This window comes from Heteronotia binoei, chromosome 2 (genome assembly GCF_032191835.1).
Source record: "Heteronotia binoei isolate CCM8104 ecotype False Entrance Well chromosome 2, APGP_CSIRO_Hbin_v1, whole genome shotgun sequence".
In the NCBI taxonomy this organism is placed as follows: domain Eukaryota; kingdom Metazoa; phylum Chordata; class Lepidosauria; order Squamata; family Gekkonidae; genus Heteronotia; species Heteronotia binoei.
In genome coordinates, this window is record NC_083224.1 from 78,665,573 (window position 1) to 78,688,054 (window position 22,482).

Here is a 22,482-nt window from a genome sequence, read left to right on the forward strand (position 1 = left end):
GGCTTGAATACATGAAAGGATTGGGGAAGAAGTTTTAAAATCAGACAGAAATGGACAATTGCATATTGGCAAGCTGTTGGCAATCAGCCTCACCTCACTGGTATCCCAAGAGTTTTCACTAATAGTTTTGGTTCAGTTGGAGGGTGAGGGGAAGATTATAGAGGCAAAAGTTCTGTTACAAAGGCAAAATTTGCCCTGCACAGCAGCCAGGGATGACTGATGTGCTGCTTCTTTCTAAAGTAGGATCATTTGCAGAGGGGAGATTGCCAAGATGAAAGGCAGAGGAGGGTCCAGCATTGCTGATGTCACCAGCAGGTCAGACAATAAACAGAAGGGGTTATACTATACTTGAAAGACACCTGAACTCTGAAGCTGAGTAGATCTCTTGCTTTTCCAGTGATCAAACAAAAGCAGCAGAAGATTCTTGGCAAGGATCCCCAAAGAATCAAGGTAAGCATAGGGCAAGAACTATTAAGATTAAGGCTACAATCCTATACACACATACCTGGGTGCAAACCAAACTGAATTCAGTAGGGCTTACTTTTAAGTAAACATGGGTAGGGTAGGCACAGCTCTTTGTCTTTTTCATTTTTCAAGATATATGCTATTTCTTTAATAAAAGGGATGCATTATTGTTTACATGCATTTTAACTGTATAGAAATATTGTTTTAGAGTACATAGTTAGGAATACCAGGTGAAGGCTGAAGACAGATTGTCAAAATTTCAGGCAAAGGAAAGAGGTGAATAGTTTGGACATTTCTCATGTCCCTCCCAACCTCTCCATTGGTCAAACAGGAATGATCCATAAGGATGAAGGTACCAGTGCAGAGGCTGAAGGCTGTGGCAATATCCCTGTCTGTGTGTTCCATGGCCAGAGAGTGGTATAGTGGTTAGAGTCTCAGTACAGGAGTCGCAACATCAAACTTCCTCCCACCTATCAAACTTGCTGGGTGACCTTATACCATTGTTCTCTTTCAGCCTATCTTACTCCACAGCATTGCAAGGATGATAAAATCAAGGAGAGACTCACACATGTCTCTCTGCGTTCTTTGGAAAACTGGTAGGATAAAAATGCAATGGGTAGATACTGTAACAGTATATAATGGGAGTCCACAACCTATGGTTCTACAACCTAAAGTATGGAACCAGATATAGTTCTATTGAAAATAAAATGTTTAAATTAAGGTATATTGGTAGGGGGTGGTTAGGTGGGATGCTAGAATAACCAGTACATAAAGAGAATGGCATACAAATATTTTTATGGGCTAAAGGGCTTCATAGAGATGCTTTACAGAAATGGAAATGATAGAGGTGAACTCTTAACAGTAATCCAGATTTCTGTCCATGCATTGAAACAACTGAACAGGGTGCTTCTCTGTATATTTATTAGTCATTGTGAGATCACAGATGTAACATTTCCTAATAAAGGACTCACTACAACCAGTGTTCAGGTTGCCAAAACTGTATGGATTATTAATCAACATGTCTCTTCTTAGTAATGCTAAGATATATATCTTCAGTCATACAAATGGACTTCCTTACACTGACTTTTTGTTGATTTCTTGCCCTGAATGTTGACATAATTTGGCTCTTTAATTATGAAAAGTTGCTGACCTCTGGTATCTCATTAATGTTTTTGTGTCAGTCCATGTTCTATGATAGCCACCTTAATCTTTGGGCTTGAGCAAACTTCCTTCCTTTGTTTTGTTTTTTTGCCACTGGGTGACACAGAGCGTTGGACTGGATGGGCCATTGGCCTGATCCAACATGGCTTCTCTTATGTTCTTATGTCTGTCCCTTCCTTCCTTCCTTCCTTCCTTCCTTCCTTCCTTCCTTCCTTCCTTCCTTCCTTCCTTGTTAATACTAACAGTTTGTGATTGCAGTATTGCATCCCTGCTAAGAAGGTTTGCTTAGCTGATACGGATATGAATAAATGTAGGTTATATGTATATACCAGGGGTGGCCAACGGTAGCTCTCCAGATGTTTTTTGCCTACAATTCCCATCAGCCCCAGCCATTGGCCATGCTGTCTGGGGCTGATGGGAATTGTAGGCAAAAAACATCTGGAGAGCTACCATTGGCCACCCCTGGTATATAATAATTCTGTGTGAGCAATATGAACACATCTCATTTTAGCATTCCAATTGTTTCAGCCCCATTTCCTTCCTTGGTACTATACTAATAATTCAGGTAAATTGAACCCTTATTGAATGCTGTGGGGACTATCTAATTGTTTCCTAATGGCCAAAAGGAAGATGGTGTGAGCTGGGAAACTCCCTGAACAAATCTCACCTCAGTCATGAACTCTTAGGAAGTACTAATAGTTTGTTGTCTCTCATCTTCAACAATACCTTTACAACAGGGAAGGTTAATATTTACCTATCTTATAGGCTTGTCATTAGGATTAATGAGCTAATGTATGTGACACTGTTTTTCTAAAAGTAATGGGAAAATGATAAAAATTATTTACTGTCCTTCATAGGTACTAAAGCACACAAATGAAACACAAAATAAAGGGGATTGCAACAGAAAAAGAAGAGATGGATTTTTTTTTTTTTTGGTATTTCCCATTCTTAAACATAGTTGAGATGAACTTCCAAAAATGTTAAAAGCAGAAAACCTTTTTGGTGTTGATGATGTGTTCCTTGTCATGTTACTAGCACTATCAAATCAGGCTTCTAGCATATATACATAAATTATATTGCAACTTTAAAAATTATTAAATCATATGGTCACCAATCTCCAGGTGGGGCCTGGATATCTTCTGAAATTAGAGCTGATTTCCAGACTACAGGAAGCAATTTCCCTGGATAAAATGGCTGCTTTGGAGGTTGGACACTATGGCATTATGGTTGTGGTGTTGATATGTCTATATGCTTTCACTGAATTGTTTAAATATTGTATATATACCTTTATTTTAAAGGTGGTGTTAATGTTTCGATGTTTGCACCTTGGGAACCCTATTTGACAAGAAAGGCAGGGAAGAATTTTTTAAAATAAATGAAATAAATTATACCCTGGCTAAGGTTCCCCCAAGGCTTCCCCCTCCATGAATTTCCCAACCCAGAGTTGGCAGTCCTGTTTACCCACCAAACTCTGGCAATAATGTCTAAACAGATCATACTTTTTTGCATGTCTACACACAAAGATTATTCAAACAACATGCAAGTTATGTTGATCAAATTAAAATATATAGGAAAATTACAGCCCAATCCAGAGAACCGCTGTGTAGCTGCGCACAAGTGCAGAACTTGCATAGGCGGCCGCAGTCAGCTCCCAAAGGGGAAACATTATGCCACACGTGGAGGGGGAGTGTGAGCCTGACGAGTGAGAGAGAACCTGTCGCCATGGTGATTCTGCCCATGCACATGCAATTGGCCCACTGCCGGGCACAGGTTCGCGAGGGACCATGGGATTGGCCAGCTCATTGCATGTGACCAGGAGAGGGGGTGGAAAGCCCACACTTGAGAGGTTGTCAATCCCCACACACCCTCCTGCTGTCAGAGACTCTGCCAATGGCAGACAGGCAGGCAGAGGCATGCGCAGACAAACAAGAACCACAAAGTGCAGGAGTTCGCTGCTCTAAACAGTGGCTGGAATGTGTGTCTGGGAGCGGGCAGACCACCAAGTCCAAAAGACCCCCACCACCACCACCTGGAGCCCCCCAGTGTTGCCCTGCCACCACCCCCTGCTATGTGCAAGGAACACCTCCCCTGAGGGCCACAGAACTCAGAGTGCGAGTCGCTGGGCATGTATCCACTTCATCAGCCCCCCCCTTTGTGCCTTGTGCACAACAGCCCTGTGAGGTCAGGTAGGATGTCAAGCCAGGCAGACTGAGGGGCGGCATCCCATGTGGAAGCAGCATGGCAGCTCATAGCCCTCTCTCCCCCCCAAGATCCAAGTCTGCCCACCCTTCCAGGCATTCCCTTGGAGAGGCCACTGACAGAGGGAGGGGGTTGCCCAGGGAACATGCAGCAGATGCCAAGCAGGAGAGACAACAGAGGTTACAGATCAGACTTTATTTTTCCAGAACAGAGTGCAACAGTTTCCTTGATGCATGCTGGGCAGTCTTGCCATGGGCAGGGCTCTATTCAGAGCAGTGAGCAGAAACAGCTGAGGGAGTGGGGGGGAGGGGGGGAGCGACACACGCAGAAGCCTCTGTGTTGGATTCTTATCTGCAAAACAGAGACAGAGATCAAGAGCACCTGCAGGGGCGGCAGCTGGAGGAGCAGGCTGTGTTTCAGCCGGCCGCTCTCTTAAAGGGACAGTCTCTGACCCACCTCCCCACATCGGGGCAGCTGCCACACACACCCCTGCCTTGCCAGGGGTTGGGAAAGTGGCAGAGGGCAAACCTAGGGAAGGGAGCAGGCAGCAGCACAGGGTACCGGGGTCAGTAAATGCCCCCTGCTGAAGCTCACTGCCGGGTTCAAGTGCCAGAGACGCTTGCACACCGAGCGGTCGAGAGCGAGGGAAGGGGGGCACAGTGCAACTTACCCAGCCATGAGCAACAGTCCTCACATGCAGAGCCTGTGGAAACCTGGAAACAAGAGCAGTTAGCCTCAGGGGAGAGACCTTGCTCTCCCCCTTGCAAGTCAAAGATACTGTCAAAGCAACCTCACAGTGCAAAACCTGTCACCAGCGTGTCTGTCTGTCCCTCGCTCTAAGTCCGTATGGCAGGGAGCTCGCCAGCAGAACTTTCCACCATACAAAGCTGTCCCTAACAACTGAGTTGTGCGAGGTCAGAGCAGAAGTTTTTCTAGGAGGGGGGGGGACTGCGATTAGGTGCTGGGAAGGGGGCTCGTCAGCCCGAGGTGCAAGGGGATTAGTGAGGCAAAATCCCTAAGGGGTTTGCGAGCTCCTGCAGCGGCAGAGCCAACCTTTGTTTTTGGTTTAAATTAGTGCCTCTGGGGCATGCCAGCATTTTCCATTGTGCAGGTTTGCGCCTGGCGGGGAGGGGGGGGACTTTCCTGCACCGAAAGTTCTCTGGGACCCAACCAGCAGTGGTCACACCCCTTGATCATCACCCTCCTGTGCCAACGTGCTGCGCTGTGCCTCTGCTATGCTCCAAACTCGGCAGGGCAGTGCTCCACCCTCAGCCAATGGTGGTGACACACTGCAGTGGCCGAAGAGTGGCACACGCCCCATTTCTGCCGGTGCAGAGGAGGATATGCTGGCATATGTCTCCCTACCACTGGCATAGCGGTAAGTCCACCTCCAGAGCACTTTCAGCGCCCCCCCTTAGGATTGTGCTGTTAGTTGAAACCTTTCTCCATGTATATTTCTAACATGGCAGAGCAAACCGTTGAGCTCTGTTTTTTATATTTACTGAATTATTTCTCTCAGCATCTCTGCAGCTTTCTTCTGAGCCAAACTATTATTGTTATATTTATCTGTAAGTAACAAGCATGCAATGAGTCTTCTCTTCACTTAAGACAGTGTTTCTTCTAATTACATAGGAAACTGAAATCTGAAGAGTAATGAAAGCAATATCTCTACTCTATACATAGTCTGGCATAAGAAAAACATGCTTTTACAACTGTTAAATTTAAAGCATCTCTTTTACAGTCAGAAATTAATTGGACCTGCCAAGGTAGATTTTATTGGGGAAGACATTTGTCTCATACATCTTCTTTTTCAATGATTTCTGCTGTTTTCCTGGAATTTATTCTCAAAAGGATCATTTGATGGCTTGAATGAGGAAGGAAACACAATCAAATGGCCATAGAGCGATGCCATCAGCAAACAATCCATACTCCTGTTATGGTTTCTGTTAAAATAATCAGCTAATTAACAGAGAAAGAACTTGGAAAGCTGGAGCTCTTTGAGACTGATGAAAACTCGTGGCAGAGGGGACTCTTCTGATAACTGAATCAGACATCTGCATTAATCTCAGCCCCATCCACGTCCATGCTGAATCAGAGGTTCTCTGAGGCTTTGCACATTTCTCTTATTGTTATATTTAATTAAGCCATCAGATGTTTACAAGTCATTCTTTTTTTAACAATTTAATAAAATTTATTACTCCAGTTCCATCACCTTTATTGGCATTAAAATGTATTACTCAAAAATAACAAACCATCTACATACTCAAAATGTATCATCGTTGAAAGATATAAAACATTTTGCATACAAAGGTCTATTACAGATAACACATTTTATGAAGATAAGGATTAGAGGGGAATATTTTTGCAGCACACAAATATTCAGCAACAGGAATGTAATAAGGAATTGATGCATTACTAATTTTTCCCATTATTAAAAGGTCCCATAATTTATTGGCCCATTGTTCAGTTGTAGGCCTTTCCACTTTGCTTCAAGTAAAAGTTCAGCAGCTGCTATCACCAGCCTTTCAGAATCTATTTTATCTAGTTGTAGGGCAGGCCAATATTCTAAAAGAACTATTTCAGGTATATTATCTAGATGGACCCCTGTGATCTGTTCTATTTGAAAAAATAATTAGGTCCCTAAAAGCATAAATTTTAGAACACACCCACCAATTATGCAAAAAGTCAGAAGAATATTGACATAACTTCCAGCATTTATCAGAACCAGATTTATATATTTTCTGAAGACGGTGTGGTGAGAAGTACCATCTATGAGCCAATTTAAAATATTGATAAAAAATGGAGAAGATAGAGGATAAACTTACTAGGAGCCCTCCAAATACTAGGCCAATCATCAGAATTCAGTCTACATTAAGAACATAAGAACATAAGAGAAGCCATGTTAGATCAGGCCAATGGCCCATCCAGTCCAACATTCTGTGTCACACAGCGGCCAAATATATATACACACATACACACAATGTGCCTAATAGCCACTGATGGACCTCTGCTCCATATTTTTATCTAACCCCCTCTTGAAGGTGGCCATGCTTGTGGCCGCCACCACCTCCTGTGGCAGTGAATTCCACATGTTAATCACCCTTTGGGTGAAGAAGTACTTCCTTTTATCCATTTTTAACCTGTCTGCTCAGCAATTTCATCAAATGCCCACGAGTTCTCGTATTGTGAGAAAGGGAGAAAAGTACTTCTTTCTCTACTTTCTCCATCCCATGCATTATCTTGTAAACCTCTATCATGTCACCCCTCAGTCGACGTTTCTCCAAGCTAAAGAGCCCTAAGCGTTTCTTCATAGGGAAGGTGTTCCAGCCCTTTAATCATTCTAGTTGCCCTTTTCTGGACTTTCTCCAATGCTATAATATCCTTTTTGAGGTGCGGCGACCAGAACTGCACACAGTACTCCAAATGAGACCGCACCATCAATTTATACAGGGGCATTATGATACTGGCTGATTTGTTTTCAATTCCCTTCCTAATAATTCCCAGCATGGCGTTGGCCTTTTTTATTGCAAACGCACACTGTCTTGACATTTTCAGTGAATTATCTACCATGACCCCAAGATCTCTCTCATGGTCAGTCTCTGCCAGTTCACACCCCATCAACTTGTATTTGTAGCTGGGATTCTTGGCCCCAATGTGCATTACTTTGCACTTGGCCACATTGAACTGCATCTGCCATGTTGACGCCCACTCACCCAGCCTCAACAGATCCCTTTGGAGTTCCTCACAATCCTCTCTGGTTCTCACCACCCTGAACAATTTAGTGTCATCCGCAAATTTGGCCACTTCACTGCTCATTGACAATCTTGAGCCCATTTAATGAACCAGATTGTGCTTTAAGGGTTTGTTCAAATAGTGATAATGGACATGACAATGCTGTTTTATTGGTGTAGAGGTCAATAGTTGATAATATTTAAACCATGGGATAGCACAATTTATTTGTGCTTCAATTTGATCCTTAGATAACGGTTTACCTTTGTGGACTAAATTTATTAATCTAGTCCGGTTAATGGATCTCCAAAACAAGTTAAGTCCCAGGATCTTGTCCAGGTTTAAACCAAGACTGGTTTGGAGGCCCTCCCCCACACTTCAGGGTCGTCAGAAAGCGGTGGGGAGGGGAGGGAAATGTCTTCTGGGAACTCTATTATTCCCTGTGGAGATTTATTCCCATAGAAAATCATGGAGAATTGATCCACAGGCATCTGGGGGAAGCTGCTTTTTGGAGTAGAGGCACCAAATTTTCAGTATATCGTCTAGTGCCTCTCCCCAAAATACCCCCCAAGTTTCAAAACGATTGGACCAGGGGGCCCAATTCTATGAGCCCCAAAAGAAGGTGCCCCTATGCTTCATTATTTCCTATGGAAGGAAGGAATTGAAAAAGTGTGCCGTCCCTTTAAATATGATGGCCTGATATCCAGGAAGACACCCCTGTACTTATTCCCAAGCCATGCACCCCTGGAATGTGATATCGCAATGTAACCCTAGAATATTAATTGGATACAGCAATGCCCATTTGAATTGGAATGGTCTTTCTTGCACATAAGGGAGACAAATCCAGTTCCTTCTTGACCCCAAAGCAGGTCTGTAATGTGATTCTGGTTCACAGGCCAGAACAACATGATGCCAGCTGAAAGGTTGAGAAGCGTCCATCTTTCTGCTCCTGGGAGTGAAAAAGTTTCAGGCTCAGAGAGGTGGTGTGGGCAGTGCCATAAAAATTCCTTCACTTTTGGCAACCTTTAAAAGTCCTGTTATCAAAGCATAAGGAAATAATAATGACCCAAGAAACCTCCAACAAAAATAAATGGCTTGTATCTGGTAATCCTCAGGACAAGATGGCAGAAACATGAGGTTAGAGGCCAAGCACTCCTTTTGTTGTGAATGTGTGTTATAACCTGTAAACTGATCTCACAATTCTGACTTTTAACAAAGTTTCTATTTTTCTTTAATTAATTGCTAAGGCCATCAAAGTCAGCCAGTCCCCTGACCACTTGATGGATGCCCATCCATGTTTGACACTAAGAGAGAAATCTATCACTTTTGGGGAGCTTCAAAGGAACCAGTTTTGGGAAAAACAAGGCCATAAAGTCATTTGGCCAGTGTAATTAAAATGCCTATGTTGGGGTATGGATCTATGATACGAATGGTCTCTGATTGGATATTACACATATGACACCCCGACTTTCCATTGGTGTGACACTCTGCCCCCTCATTGGGTAGTGGAATTGAGTGATGTGACGTAATTTTCCCTAGAAAACAGACAACCCAACCTGTCAGGTTAGCAAAGAGCAGGGAAAAAGCACGGGAAAACAGCACAGGAAAAAAAGCGTAGGGCAGCACAGCGAGAAGCGTGGGAAGAAAGGGAAAAAGGGAATCCCTTCATCCTCTCCTTCCCCCACCCCCTTCCTACCCTCACCCCCCTCCTCTCAAGAGAAATCTCCCTCCAGAAGCCTTGCATTTCCTCTGACTGAGTCTACCCTGCAAGATATAGGTATTGTATCACCCTTCCCCATCCTGCTTATTCAGCTAACCTCTTGTATTCCTCTTGTATGCTTGATATTGTTTGATTGAGATGTAACTATTTGAAAACCTATGCTATAATAAAATCCATCATTAACCAAAGGATTTTCAGTGGTCTATCTCCGTAGACAAAGACATAGATCCCATACACCTCACCTCTTGTAGGCCTACCATTTTGAGCTAAGAAATATTAATATTCCCCAATAAAAAGTTGTTTGAGGTGTAACAAAAGTGGTGGAGGATGCGGGCATGTCCTGTACTTTTGGGAACTGTGAGCTAAGCCTCAGAAGTAGTGGAGAATGCGATTGGCATGTCCTGTACTTTTGGGAACTGTGAGCTAAGCCTCATAAGTGGTGGAGAATGCGATTGGCATGTCCTCTACTTTTGGGAGCTGTGAGCCAAGCCTCAGAACCTAAGTGTACAGACTTAGAGAAAAGACCCTGAAAAATCCTGGTTAAGTGCGTGTGTGAGATTCTGTGTGCTTGAAAACTATTGGTGGGGATCAGGTTCTCTCTCACTCGTCAGTCAGCCGCACCGATTGGGCCATGAGATTCCGTGCAAACGGCCATGAGCTTTAGTCGAACGCAAGGGGTTGACACTCGCTGAGGTCCTTGGGAATCAGTGCCCAGCATGGGCCTCCCTGTTTGTTATTTTGCCCAGGGCTATCTGGTTGGGTTCTCATAGGCTAGGGAAAAGTCTCACCTGTGTGCAAAATCCCCTTTCTCAGGCAGAATGCTGTCCCTTTAAGGAGCAGCTCAAGAGAGAGCCAGCAGTTTTACCCTTAATGAGCAGCTCTGATTAAGCCAACAGAGACATCATGTTCAACAAAAAGGACCCCTCAGACAAAAAGGAGCCCTCTTCCCCATCCCAAACAATGTTTAAACCCAAAGAGAAGTTAGGCAAACTTCAGAAGTGGCTTATCAAACAAGGAGAGAACCCATGGAAGGGAGGTGTGTTTAAAGGGCCAGATCCACGCACCACTCTGAAAAATGCCTTTCAAGATTTCTGTGAAGGGTTTAAGCCCCGTTCATCCTCTAAAGACAAGTATGCTGCTTGGGGTCTATGGTCAGCACTGGGAGACTGTGCTGAATATGCAAATGAGATGCAGGCTAGTTATGAGGAAGCTGCAGGAAAATTGGCAAAACTAGAAAAGGAATTAGCTGAGAGAACAGAGACAATGCAGAGAGACTCTAGAGAGAAATTACAACAGCTAGAACAGGAATGGACAGAAAAATTGAACACTCTAAAACAGGAATCTGAGGAGAAACTAGAGGCTACTGAGAGATCCTACATAGAACAGATAGACACACTACAATATGAGGCACACAACAGATGGGTCTCCCTTGACACAGAGTTACGTGAAAAATTAGAATTAAAGGAGACAGAGATAGAGAACTTGCGTGCTGAGAAATATGACCTATTTGTTGACAAGCAGGCTTATGCCTCCTCTTCTTTAGATGCCCAACAGAAGCTTAAGGATGCTTTGACCCGTGCTAGTGCAGCAGAACAAAGGGCTGCAGACTTAGAAAAACAACTCACAGAAACTCAGCATGCAGCCAAATTTTTAGTACAGCACCAGTCTGCACAAAAACTTGAGTCTTCACATGACGCCTGCAGGAAAGAAATACACTCCCTCACACGCAAATTAGGACTACAGAAGGCCTTGATTGCCTCTGTACATCCAGGCACTATTGTAGACATGGATTTCTCTGAGCTAGAGCCTGACAGTCAACAGAAAGATGCTAAGCACCCACCCCCTCCTTACAACCCAGACTGGCCACCACTTAGACCAACTAGGCCTGGACCTGCCCCACCCCCAGTCACCAGTAAGCCAGTCAGCACTCAGGCTGACACAGACCCTATTTCTGAGCAAGCCCCTGAACCAGCTCCTGTCCAACCCGTAACTACAAGAACAGTTTCCACCCGAAGCGCAGGAGGGAGACTGAATGTTCAGGAGGTCAGTGAAAAGGTACCCTGGAAGCCACAGGAGGCAAAGGCTATTGCTGACCAAATTGGTCCCCTTACTAGGGAGACTGGGACTGCCTGGTTCACTGCCATCCAGAACACCTACCCAAATGCTATAGGAGAAGACCTTTCCCAGCTAGCAAGGCTCTGTACAAATGGAATAGATGGCCCCACCATTGAATCTGGTATAGCCACACGCCATCTCTCAGCTCTTAGAAACCAGCTTGACTGGATGAGAGAGGTTGCAAAATTGCTCTGGCCCGGACGCCCACTTGAACACCTGTACATCACAGAAACTCAAGGCCCAGGGGAAAACCCAGAAGCATATGTAGATAGGAAAAAGCTTTTAGCCATGCTAGCAAGGAGAGTTCAAAGCCTACATGGAACCTATGAATTTGATGATGCAGACTTTAAAACAACGCTTGTTGCAGGACTAAATACCCAGACAAAAACCATCATTGGTCTACTGGATCCCATTGCAGTTCCTTGGGACACATTAGCAGCCAGAATTAGGCAGGCTACTGACTATCTGAGAGAGACAGGAGGCCTGAAACTGCAAAACCGTTCCAATCGTAAAAATCAGGAGCCCAAAAACTCAGAGCCAATTCAGGTAGTCACATATGCTAACAATGGGCCTCATTCACAATACAGGAATGAGACAAACAGCCGACCTAATGCACCTCAGCCCCCTCCACGCAGCTGGAATAGGGACAGGGCAGGCAACAATAGATACCCAAATAGGAATCAAGAACCTGGATACGGACATGACCCTGATAGAGCTGCCCCACCCCAGAATTTTTACCCAGCTCCCCCTCCTAGACAGAATCCCCCTTCAGCTCCAGCACAAATGACACAAGGACTTGCTCAGGGACCGCCACACAGTCAGGCACCCCAGCATCCCCCACAAGAAACACTTAGAAAGGCTGTTTGGAACCAGCTCAGAGACACAGGAGCTGATATGTCTTACTATGACAAGCAACCCTTGCAAGTGCTCCTTGCAGGCCTTCTGAATTCTATGCCCCCTGCTGCTATGCAAAATCAAGCTACACTCATGCCTGCCGCTACACAAAGCCAGCCTTTACACAGTCAGCTTGCTCAGAGCCCACCTGCACACTCGAGGCCCACAACCCCACCCCAAGCACAGAATTCAAATCCTTTCCATGCCCCTCAAGAACATCGCCCCCAGAGTGTCCCAAGGATAGCAACAGTTTCAGAGTCACGTGTTTGCCATGACCAACGTCCAGGGCCTAGCCACCAGCAATAGGGCTGCCCGAGGTCCTTGCCTTTACCCCAGGAAGTCATAGCTAGATTAGCCCCTGATGAATGGGGAAGGCCAACCGTTAAGGCAGGTGTTGGGACCTCAGGGAAAGAGTTACCTGCCACACTTTTAGTTGACACTGGAGCTTCACTGAATGTGCTGCACCCAGAATTGGCTGCTTGTGGAACACAAACTAACAAGGCCACAATTTTGGAAGGCTTTGCAGGAGGGTCCCACAGGACCAAGATCTGGGAAGACATACCCCTGACAGTAGGAATGCTCAAGACCCTAATTGCAGCTTGTGAGAATCTCAGGGAGGATGCAGGAATTTTAGGAATGCCCTTTCTCAGAGGACAGAGCATTACAGTCGATTTGGCCAATGGTTTCTTATGGCAAGTTCAGAATGGACCTGAAATAATATCTGCTATCCATAGATGTGCTGCCCTAAAGGCTCCCTTACCCCTAGCCCCAATTGTAGGCGACCCTTGGGTGGAAGAGTTTCCTGAAGTCTGGGTCACAGACAAAGTAGAATGTGGGACCGTTAAAGGTGCCTGTGTTCTCATTGAAGGGAAAGACCCACCCCCTCAGAAGCAGTATAGGTATCCTAAAGAAGCAGAAATAGGGATAGGGAAAACTATTGAAGGTCTTTTGCAATGGGATGTAATCACACCCATGCAGTCCATCTGCAACGCGCCCCTATGGCCAGTCCTCAAGGCAGACGGAGTAACCTGGAGACTAACTGTGGATTTTCGAGCTCTTAATGCAGTCACACCTCCTGTGGCTCCAGTGGTGGCTAAATACAATGAAATCCTGACAGCCATTGCTGCAGGGGCCAAATACTACAGTGTTTTGGACCTGGCCAACGCCTTTCACTCAATTAAACTACATGAATCCTGCTGGTATAAATTTGCCTTCACATTCCGAGGTCAGCAGTATGCTTTCAAAAGAACCCCCCAGGGTTTCCACTCTAGCCCCAGCATTTGCCATGCACACGTGGTTCAAATGTGGGACAAATTGAGCCCTGCATCACGCCCCCATGTTGTTTCGTACGTTGACGATATTCTCGTGTATTCTGACACGGAAGAGAGAACACGTGAAATCACAAGGGAGGTCTTAAACCTCATTAGAGAGACAGGCTTCAAGGCAAACCGAGAGAAAGCCCAATTGGTCAAAACCGAAGTGAAATACCTTGGCCTCTCCTTAGGAACTGATGGACGCACCCCAGACTCTCAGAGGGTAGAAGTTGTTTCTAAACTCCCAGCCCCCACTGACCCCCCTACTCTGAGAGCACTTCTGGGAACATTCAACTTCTCTAGGGATTTCATTGAATCATTTGCAGACAAGGCACGTCCCTTATATGCACTCTTAAAGAAAGGAGTTCGCTGGAACTGGGGACCTGAGCAACAGAAAGCTTTTGCAGAGCTCAAACGTAGTTTGATTCAAGCCCCAGCGCTTGCACACCCAGACATGACCAAGCCTTTCTACATACAGCTAGCCACTTCAGACGAAAGCATAGGGGCCACTCTCTTACAACAGCAAACAGGCTCTCTAAGAGTCATTGCCTATGCCTCTAGGAACCTCACCCCTGTAGAAGCCAGATTCAGCCCCTGTGAGAAGAATTGCCTGGCCCTAGTTTGGAGCCTCACACACTGGGAATTCATTACAGGAGGTGCAAAAGTCATAGTTCAAACTACACACACACCTCTCAAATACATCCTTTCAGGGAAAGTGCAAGATGGTCAGGTCTCCAATGCAAGGATTGCTAAATGGACACTAAAACTGGTAGGCAGAGGAGTGGACTACAAGAAAGAGCAAACTGAATCTCCTGCCCCTTATGGCCTCATAGTTTCAGGGGAACAGCATGAATGCCCCCTCCCTCAGATGAATCACTCTCAGTGGCCAGTTATATGGGGAGAGTCTCTAGCAGAAGCACAGCAGCAAGGCTTTGTGTGCTGGTTCTGCGATGGCTCCTCCTCCCATGTAAATGGTTCCCCCAAGACAGGCTATGCCGCAATCAGAGTACATGATTCTTATGTTCTAAAGGGCATAGCACGTCCACATTCTAGCCAGGCAGCAGAGGTAGCAGCCCTCCGTGCCATCCTGGAATTTGAACCCTCAGATTGCCCCCTGGCTATATATACAGATTCAGATTGGACAGCAAAAGCTGCAACTGTATGGCTGCCAGTATGGTTAGCAAATGAGTTCAAATCCTCAGAGGGGAAGCCCATCTCACACAGAGACAAATGGATCCATGTTGCTGCACTAATTCAGAGCAGGCAAGCTGCAACCTGGGTCACACATGTCAAAGGCCATCAGAAAAATAATTCAGACACAAGCACCTGGAACAACCGAGTGGATGCACTAGCTAAAGAAGCTGCCCTGGAGGACCAGGACTCAGCAAACCCAGAGCCTAGTCCCCAACCTCTACACCCAGTTACAACCAGACAAAGAGCAGCACTCCCTGCTCCCCTCTTAGACCTATCTACTCTCCAGGAGGGAGATGAGCAAATCCAAAGCCTAGCTACTGTAGGAAAAGACCCCACAGGCAGATATACCATTGAGAAACTAGAAGGAGTCTACTGGGCTGTGGATCAGAACTGCAACAGGCACTGGATAGTCCCTGTAGAAGTCAGAAGTGATTTAATTCAACTTGCCCATGAACAAGGACACAGAGGAAGAGAGCTCACCCTAGAAAGAGTTAAAGACACAGGGTGGTGGCCAAACATGAGACAGGACATCGAGCAATGGGTAGACAACTGCCTAGCCTGTGCAATGGTTAATGCAGACAACACAGGAGCCAAAGCACCCATACAACACCAGAGAATAGAGGGTCCTTGGGCACGGATTCAGATTGACTTCATAGGCCCCCTCCCTCTCACATCCCGTGGCAACCGCCATTGTCTGACAATAATTGATCCCTTCAGCAAGTGGGTAGAAGCATTTCCCTGCAGAAATAACACAGCAGCAACTGCAGCCCGCCTTCTTTTTAACAATGTTTGGTCTAGGTGGGGCATAAGTCGTCAAATTGATAGTGATAGAGGCGGAGCCTTCATTGGTGACATCACAAAGGAATTATGCAAAGCATTAGGCATACAGCAAAGATTTCATGTGGCTGGTCATCCCCAAAGTTCTGGAAATATAGAACGTACAAACAGAACGCTCAAGGAGGCTCTGTGCAAAATGGTTAAGTCCTCTGGCAGGGACTGGGATGAAAAACTCCCCATCATCCTCATGGCTCTTAGAGGTACTAAAGCTGTTCATGGTTTCTCACCACATCAAGTGATGACTGGCAGAAAAATGCTTTTCCCAGAGGCTTTTTGGTTAGATACAAGCCTCCCATCAGACTTGGAACCAGTTGTAATAAGTGATGCATGGGTAAGGTCCCTGGTCACTGAAATCTCTGCCATTCACAAAAAGGTTGCCCTGCAGTTAGGCATAGCCCGTCAAGCAATGGATAAAAGACTGGGATGGGTAAGAAACCCCAGACAATGGGAAGAGGGTCAACTTGTAATGTACAGAAAGTTTTCTGAAAAAGAGCATGCCCTCACTGCCAAATGGAAGGGACCAGTCCCAATCACAAAGAGGATCAGCCCTGCTGTGTACCAAGTTGCCATCCCCAAGTCAGGAGGTACCTGGCTCAAGTTCTTCCACTGCTCTCAGTTGAAAGAGTGGAAAGGGAAGCCCCCTGACGCTGTGGCCAACTCTGCTCCAACTTCTCCCCAGCAGAATTCTGAAAAGCAACCCCCAGATAAACCTGGAAAAGCCTCCTCTATAAAGATCAGACAGATCTCGCTGAATTATGCTCCTACACCTGCTCTGATTGATCTGGCTGAGACTATTGTGGCTCTCTGAGGCTACAAGCATTGAGCTACTATGTAAATATAGGAAACTTGACCCTGCACCCCAGCAGCAAGGGGGGGGGCAAGCCTCTGCTATTTGTGTATATGTTTCTTTCTTGATCTTCAGCTAGAAGTACTATGCAACTAGGCATAACCCTTTTCCCTTACAGAATACACTCTCCTCCAAGGATTGCACTTCAGGACCAGGTTGTTTTTCTTTTTAAATTTTTAAATATTGTAATGCATCCCATAGTGATAATCCTTGCCATACAAGCTGGCATGGTAGTCTTTTTAATTTATCTGGTATGTTGGTTAAGGCGTCAATTCAATGGACTAGAAGCCTTGGCAAACTCAATCAAATATAGTCGCTCAGAAGAACTATGAATGCATTACAATTTTCACAAAAATATCTATATATGCATATATTTAGGCATATGTGCATATACACCTAAGAACAAGCAGAAATTCTAAAGATTTGTTTTTTAAAAAAATGCCAACCTCCAGGGCAAACCTGGAGATCTCCAGCCGAGACCTGGAGACATGCAAATGAAGTCTGGATTTGTGTTTAATGATAGCAGCCGATGAAAGTATTCAAAACTCAAAAGAGAAAAACCAAAAAAAAACTCTGAGCATTTCCTTTTAGCAAAGGATTGGCTCTAAGTGAAACTTTAGGATGCCAGCTCCAGCCTGGAGGTTCCAAATATTTGGAGACTGCATTTGAAAACCATAACACATGGTGTCTTATTTTTCTTAAAGCCCTTTTCCCCAAAGAGACATGGTACTTAAGTTCCAGGCATAAGATATAATTTTGGAAGTAATCTCCAGGTTCCAACTGGAGACTGGCAACCTAACAAGAGCAGCCATGTTTCCCCCCTTTTCAGAAATCCCACATGTTCTCCCCCCCCCCTTTTCTCTAGTCTCTCCCTTGCATGCTTAGCAGGAACTACAAGCTACTGCCACACCTACCCATTTCTCTCCCCTCATCACTAACAACTCCGCTCTGCACTTGCACGCCAACCCTGCAAGGCAGACCAGGTACAAACAGCACGTTTGTGCAATGAGAACAGAGAAACAGTCCAAAAAGCCTTAATGCCAAGGCAAACAGACAAACAGCATTATTTTGAAAACCCCAGCCAGACTTCTTTTTACAAAACTTCCCCCACAGAGAAACTTTTTAAAATTAAAACAAAGACCAGTGACCACGTGGTCAGCACAGAGATATACCTTAGACAAAGGAAAGGCAAAGAACTACAAAGAGTTTTTTCTTCCTCTCTCCCTTCAGTCCAGAAAAAACTAGGGGGGGAAGTCAGTGATTTTTGAATAAGAATCTAGTACTGTGGAAGGAAAGTCAGAGATTTTTTGAATAGATTTTTGAATGGAGATTTTTGAATAGATTTCTGAATGGATCCAATGAGTTTTGAACAGAATCTAGTATTTTTGAAAGGAAATTCTTTTTAACCCAAGTTTGAACAGAGATTTTTTTTAAAATGCCTTCCCTTTTAAATTAAGACCATTTTTTTTTTCTCTGCAAACAGCCAAAAGCAATTTTTATTCCCCTTGCTGGGAATTGGGAACTGCAGAATTTTTAAGCCTCTCATATGCTTCTACAGATTTCACAGCCAGGCAATGGCTGATACCAGCTTCCCTCTTCCCCCCCTCCATTGCATGACGTTTATACTTACAAAAGAACCGGGTGTTTTGAAATTCTTATCTCCTTGTGTTCTCCTTTTTTTTTCCCTGCTCCATGCAGGGAAAACAAATTCTTTGTTCAATAAGGAAATAAAGGAAAAACAGACTGCTTTTTCTTTCTAGATCACAAAAAATCACAGAGAAAGACGAAGCCATCTCTTTTTCCAAAAATGAGAAAAGGAAAAAGTGCCCTGCAACCCACATTTTTGTATGGGGCAGGACTGACTTAAATTTAAAAGGAAAAACAGGAAATTTTACCAAAAAGTATACCAGCATTGCAGAGACACATGTGCTCAGAGCCATCTTTCTTCCTTTGTCCTTTGAAGAAGAAGAGGAGCAGGAAATGGGTGGAGTCCCACTGGGACAATGAATTGCCTACTTGTGGCATGTAGCTAAAGGAATGCAACCTTTTGTTTTACAAATGGCCCTGAAGAAACAGAGGGCATTTTAACCTCATGTGCTATATCTTCCAGCTCATTTACACACACGCCAGCAGTAAAAATGACCCTGAAGACTTCAGTTTGCCCAAACAAAGGTGTGCAGCAAAAAAACCCTGTCCCTTCGGAAATGATGGTTCCAGGTACATCCCTGCTGCAAGAATACAAGGGGAAAGAATAACAGATTTCAAGATGTGCCTGTTAATTTTGTATATGCATAGACAAAGCCTACAAGAGGAAAATGTCAATGTAAATGTACCTATGTATCTGTTACTGAACCCCATTGTGTTGTAGTCACATTAAGAGTTAGACTAATAGAATCCTATGTTCTTTCCCCTTCCCCCCTCAAGAAAATGATATTCTATGTTTGTCTTTGATAAGAATATTTTAACCATGAGTTAATAACTGCCTGTTTGGTAGCTTAGAAACATTGAACATATATTTTGAACATTTTTTTTGTGTGTGTAACTATGCAACTTTTGATATCATGTTAATTAGCAATATAAGTTTAGTTACTGTTTTGTACTTCATTTATATTAGAACTTATGACTAGCTATTAGTGACCATATATATATGCATAGTATAGTATAGAAGGAGGATTGGTCTTGTTAAAAATGTATACTCTCAGTTTTAAAAGGCAAGAAACTGTCTTCCCCCCTAAGCACCTATCCAAAGATGGTTTTGAGAATTTATAACTCCCATGTTCTTTGTACATGCAACCTCAGAGGCTCAGTGTTCATTATCAGAAACATATATGCACACCCCATGAATTCAGCTTAACCCACTAAAGGTTCCAGTTAATTTTTGAACTGGCCTGCAGTTTTTTTATTATTATTATTTTTTACCTTTTAATTGGCTGCAAGATTTTAAAGCTCCCCTAATTTTTTTGTTCTCAATCATATTTTATGGCCTGACATTTCTTTCTCTTTCTATATCTGTATGAATGGTTGTACCTTGGTGTGAAAAAGAAGTCTCACTGAGAGTTCGTCTCCATTTTCAAGGGGGGGACTGATATCCAGGAAGACACCCCTGTACTTATTCCCAAGCCATGCACCCCTGGAATGTGATATCGCAATGTAACCCTAGAATATTAATTGGATACAGCAATGCCCATTTGAATTGGAATGGTCTTTCTTGCACATAAGGGAGACAAATCCAGTTCCTTCTTGACCCCAAAGCAGGTCTGTAATGTGATTCTGGTTCACAGGCCAGAACAACATGATGCCAGCTGAAAGGTTGAGAAGCGTCCATCTTTCTGCTCCTGGGAGTGAAAAAGTTTCAGGCTCAGAGAGGTGGTGTGGGCAGTGCCATAAAAATTCCTTCACTTTTGGCAACCTTTAAAAGTCCTGTTATCAAAGCATAAGGAAATAATAATGACCCAAGAAACCTCCAACAAAAATAAATGGCTTGTATCTGGTAATCCTCAGGACAAGATGGCAGAAACACGAGGTTAGAGGCCAAGCACTCCTTTTGTTGTGAATGTGTGTTATAACCTGTAAACTGATCTCACAATTCTGACTTTTAACAAAGTTTCTATTTTTCTTTAATTAATTGCTAAGGCCATCAAAGTCAGCCAGTCCCCTGACCACTTGATGGATGCCCATCCATGTTTGACACTAAGAGAGAAATCTATCACTTTTGGGGAGCTTCAAAGGAACCAGTTTTGGGAAAAACAAGGCCATAAAGTCATTTGGCCAGTGTAATTAAAATGCCTATGTTGGGGTATGGATCTATGATACGAATGGTCTCTGATTGGATATTACACATATGACACCCCGACTTTCCATTGGTGTGACACTCTGCCCCCTCATTGGGTAGTGGAATTGAGTGATGTGACGTAATTTTCCCTAGAAAACAGACAACCCAACCTGTCAGGTTAGCAAAGAGCAGGGAAAAAGCACGGGAAAACAGCACAGGAAAAAAAGCGTAGGGCAGCACAGCGAGAAGCGTGGGAAGAAAGGGAAAAAGGGAATCCCTTCATCCTCTCCTTCCCCCACCCCCTTCCTACCCTCACCCCCCTCCTCTCAAGAGAAATCTCCCTCCAGAAGCCTTGCATTTCCTCTGACTGAGTCTACCCTGCAAGATATAGGTATTGTATCACCCTTCCCCATCCTGCTTATTCAGCTAACCTCTTGTATTCCTCTTGTATGCTTGAAATTGTTTGATTGAGATGTAACTATTTGAAAACCTATGCTATAATAAAATCCATCATTAACCAAAGGATTTTCAGTGGTCTATCTCCGTAGACAAAGACATAGATCCCATACACCTCACCTCTCGTAGGCCTACCATTTTGAGCTAAGAAATATTAATATTCCCCAATAAAAAGTTGTTTGAGGTGTAACAGGCCAGAACTCCCAATGGAGTTCAGTGATGCTTGTCACAGCCTTGATCTTGGCTCCACCCCTAATGTCTCCTGGCTCCACCCCCCAAAGTCTCCTGGCTCCACCCCCAAAGTCCCCAGATATTTCTTGAATTGGGCTTGGCAACCCTAATCTACTATGTTTAGAATTCCAGCAAAATTCAGCTGGAGTGAGAGGATATGTTAATGATGCCTCTATCTGTAGCCATCCAAATAAGCAGTCTTCCAAAAACATATGTATAAGGTTTGTTAAAACAGCTGCATAATAATAATGTAGGAGGTTCGGAAGTGCTAAACCATCTTCTTCTAGGGACTTTGTATAATGTAGTAGCAGAGATCCTGGGGTGGTTGTGAGTCCAAAAAAAATTATTTAGTGATGCTTGCCATTTAGATATTATCAAAGATTTTAGGTTTTCACGGCTGGTAACATCATTAGGGTTTGTAGAATCTTTCGGGCTCAAGTGCTGTGTTCTACTGGAGAAAGTTTTTCTTCCAGACGATTCGTTCTCGGCTGCGGAGAACATCCTCAGTGGCATTGCAGCCAGAGCAGGCGCTCTGACCTTCTTGGCTGCTGTGCATTGAGTGAGGCCAGGGCTGCTGGAGAACTGCTATTTCTAGGCTGGAGGGGTAGTGGTGAAATGGCAATAGGTTTGTGGATGTGCCCATTGTTTGGTGGGGCTTCCTGGAAGGGTAGTGATAAGGAAACTGGCTGTTGAATGTGACCATTGTTCTATGTTAATTGCTGGGAGGGTTGGAAGGGGTGTGAAGATAAGGAAGATGGTTGTTGACTGTGCTAATTGTTCTGTGGAATGTACTGGTTGTTCTGTGAATTTCTGCAATTTATAGTCTGTAGGGTGTTTTGCAGAGCTGGATACCAAGATTGGTGGATAGAAATGCCTTCTTCCTTTCTGTTAAAGTTGTGCTGGTGTTTGTAGATCTCAATAGCTTCTCTGTTCAGGCAAGTATGATAATGTGAGGCCATAGAAAGGACTTCAGTTCTTTCAATGTGGATGACGTGGTCTCCTTCTTGAAGTGCATGTTCAGCTACAGCTGATTTTTCTGGCTGAAACAAACAACAGTGTCTCTTGTGTTCGGTGAGGCGGGTGTTGATACTGCTTTGGGTACCACGTCATCCACTTTGAAAGAACTGAAGTCCTTTCTACGGCCTCACATTATCATACCCGCCTGAATAGAGACGCTATTGAGATTTACAAACACCAACACAACTTTAACAGAAAGGAAGAAGGCATTTCCATCCACCAATCTTGGTATCCAGCTCTGCAAAACACCCTACAGACTATAAATTGCAGAAATTCACAGAATAACCAGCACATTCCACAGAACAATCAGCACAGTCAACAACCATCTTCCTTATCTTCACACCCCTTCCAACCCTCCCAGCAATTAATACAGAACAATGGTCACATTCAACAGCCAGTTTCCTTATCACTACCCTTCCAGGAAGCCCCACCAAACAATGGGCACATCCACAAACCTATTGCCCTTTCACCACACCCCCTCCAGCCTAGAAATAGCAGCTCTCCAGCAGCCCTGGCCTCACTCAATGCACAG

The 22,482-nt window shown here is 44.4% G+C and overlaps 1 protein-coding gene across 1 annotated transcript in view; it reads left to right on the top strand.

The window, feature by feature from the left end:
- The first annotated feature begins 271 nt into the window (after positions 1 to 271).
- The window catches only part of KISS1 (KiSS-1 metastasis suppressor), a 31,146-nt gene continuing 8,935 nt past the window's right edge, over positions 272 to 22,482 (top strand). Inside the window, exon 1 of the mRNA XM_060233265.1 lies at positions 272 to 450. The gene's annotated coding sequence lies outside the window, so the exon portion shown is untranslated. The remainder of the gene's footprint in view (positions 451 to 22,482) is intronic.